Source organism: Podarcis muralis, chromosome 3 (genome assembly GCF_964188315.1).
Source record: "Podarcis muralis chromosome 3, rPodMur119.hap1.1, whole genome shotgun sequence".
NCBI classification, from domain to species: domain Eukaryota; kingdom Metazoa; phylum Chordata; class Lepidosauria; order Squamata; family Lacertidae; genus Podarcis; species Podarcis muralis.
Window position 1 is genome coordinate 69,609,494 of NC_135657.1, and position 3,264 is coordinate 69,612,757.

The window sequence follows — 3,264 nt, forward strand, 5'->3', positions numbered from 1 at the left end:
CTTTTTCTTCTGAAGAAAACTGTTTATTAGTTACATTCTAGCCTCGGCCCTGACTATCTTCTACAGCTTGTTGACTTCTATTACATTCTGTGCATTTTCACAAAATGCTGAACTTAGTTTTATTAATTTTATTTATAGCATTTGTGCCCCACTCTTCAGCCTAAAAGGCTCTCCGAGCAGCTTACATAAAATCAAAACAAGACACTCCCCACCCGAAGGCTTACAATCTAAAACACACACACAACACACAAGGGGAAATGGATGAGGAGGGAAGAGGAAGATCAAAATCAAAACTCGGGCACCAATCTCTAGACAGTTGTTTCTCTATGGTCAGTAACAGTGATTTCATCATCTCTGACTGTTTGCAATGCTGTCTGGGACTGATGGGATTTGGAGTTCAAAACATTCAGAGAATACCAGGCTGGGGCAGGCTAGTGCATGCAACAGTGAGCTAGATGGACCAGTGGTCTAACTTAGTATAAGTGAGCTTCTCTGTTCAAAGAAACTTCTGGAATTACAATGGTATTAATTATTTCACCACGTGTTTCTTTATATGTCTAAAACCGATGGTAATTGAAAACGGTGGCTTTTGTGGTGTGTCTGAAAATATAACTTGGCTAACCAGGACTGTAAAACTTCATGGAATATAATGTGGAAGGAAAGCTGTTGTTCAACAGACCTTTTTTTTTTTTTTAACTGTACTTCTGGAATTTGGTGAAAAATGGCTCTTGCAATTATGTTCCATGTCTAATTTAAACAGTTATGGGGTGATTAATATCTCAAATATATACTTTAAAAAGTCTCACCACTTGTGAAAAAGTGAAATAGTCATTAACTTGAAACCTATAAGTCCTGGCTTTCATTTTATTACTGCCTTGCTGTACTCACATTCACTTACAATTAAATACTATTAGTTAAATAAAAAATACTATTGGGTGATGGAGAGTCAGGTTTACTGGATTCTGTTTCCAGTGAGAGTCCTCTGAGCCAGCAAAAAAACATTAAAAGAGGGGTTTCAGTGCACACATTAAAATGTCTGTTTTGGAATGAAGAAGCGACTCACAAATTCACCTGTTAAGGAAAAACAACAAGTATTGATAGTTCCTGAATCCCCTTCCCAAGAGATTGCATAATCACTAATGTACACAATTGCATGGCTGTAACTTGGGCATATCTTAATTTAGAACAAGGAGAGAAAGCCATAACTCAGTGATAGTTCACATTATTTGCTGTAGAACAGTTCAGTTCCAGTTCCAAGCATTTCCAGGTTAGATTAGGAAAAACTCCTGTCCAAGACACTGCAGAAGTGCCAGCTTAATGGACCAGTTGTATGACTTAATATAAGACAGCATCCTACGTTTGTAGAATTCCCACATGGTGTTATACTTGGATCCCTTTTCTCTTCACAGAGCTACAGTTCTTAAGAGTTCCCTGCTTGGTGGTTAAACCATTCTGGGAATTGTAGCTGTGTGAAAGGAATATGGGTCTCCTCATAACTCTCAGTCCCCAGGATTCTTTGGGGGAAGCCATGATTGTTTAAAGTGGTATGATACTGCTTTAAATGTATATTGCAGATAGGGCTTGTTGAAATCCCATTGACCCATTGAAATCAAGTCACTGGAATTCATTGATTTTGGTGGTTCTGCTCTGAGTATGACTTAGCTACAATGACTTCCAAATTTTGTGTGTGTGTGTGTGTGTGTGTGTGTGTGTGCGCGCGCGCACGCGCGCACACACACACACACACGTGCATACATGCATGTAAAATAGAGGGTGATATCTATCAATACAAGTTTAATTGATTTTTACCCAGCTGAGATCTGAAAACTGAAAAGGTGGAGGGAAATACTTGGGGCGTTTTCAGGGAAGCAGGGATAGAAACACAGGAAACTGACTTATACTAAGTCAGACGATTTGTCCATCAAGTTCAGTATTCTGTACACTGACTGGCCATGGCTCTCCAGCATTTCAGACTGAGGATGCTCCCATCCCTACCTGTAGATGCCAGGGATCAAACATGGGACATTTTGCATGCATGCAGATGCTCTCCCAATGAGCTTGGCTGGAGGGGGTCCACAGAGTATAATGGGATATGGGGGGAAGCAAGCATAGTCAATTTCCTTTTTCTTTTTTTCCTTTTCCTTTTTTTGCAATTTCTGAATGCACAGAGAGGACCCTGGAAGGGAGCTTAAGTGATAATGAGAATTAATCAGTTGTCCTCTTTTTTGTTTAAAGTTCAGGAATACAGAAAGGTCTGTGGTACCGCAAATATTAATGGCCCTGCTTCCACAGCAATCTATTATATTATTAAGAGTCTAGTCCTTCAGCTCAGCTAAACTGCACACAATAGATTTTGCTGTAAATATTGAGTTCATCTCCCAAGTATACTGATGAAATAAAATGTGATCCCTAAATAGAAATTACTTTAGGAAATAAGAATACTAATGATGATTTGTCACAATAACGGTTTGTTCCTACTAGCTTATACATGATCAATACTGGTTTTCCCAAGCAGTTTGAATACTAAATCAATTGCTGTCATTAAATCAATGTTGTTTTTGTGGCATCTTAGTCATCGTGCTTGAACGTTTCTGTAAGAGCATCTTCACAGAAATGTTGCATTGCCAGAAAACACAGACCTTTGGAAGACTGAAAACATATTTCACTTTAAAATGTGAACCACCCCTATCATATGTGTAGCGCAGAGAACTGGGCCAATATGCATTTCAGGAGGAAAATGAAATGATACCAAATTAATCCCCAAACAAAAATGAGCAACATTTTTTCAGAGGTCATCTCTAGTTTGAAGTTAACACAAGGGGCAGAATAAGTGCATGTAGCCCTCCGTGAATGGAAATTTCTACAGGAAAAATAGCTGCAACTTAACATTTCTTTAGGTGGTCTGATGTCAAGTGAAATGTATTTAGTGAAGAAATAATTGAATCTTTCAGAGGCATGCAATCAAGCATCGGGAAAGAAATGCTTCTGGGGAAATATTTGCCCCTTTGGGTATTGCTTTCAAATTACAGTCATGAAAAGTAATTGTGACACAATCCATGCCAAAAGAGTGGGTACCACTCCAAGAACAGAATTCAGTAACATCAAAAGTGCAAGGCACACCAGGTGGCGATACCATATAGCACATAGAGTGATAATAATAAAAACATTTATTTGTATATATTGTCTTGATTGACTGTTTTCACTTTCATACACCCAAAAGACATCTAACTCCTTAGATCAAGTTCCCTTTTACAATAGTTTTTT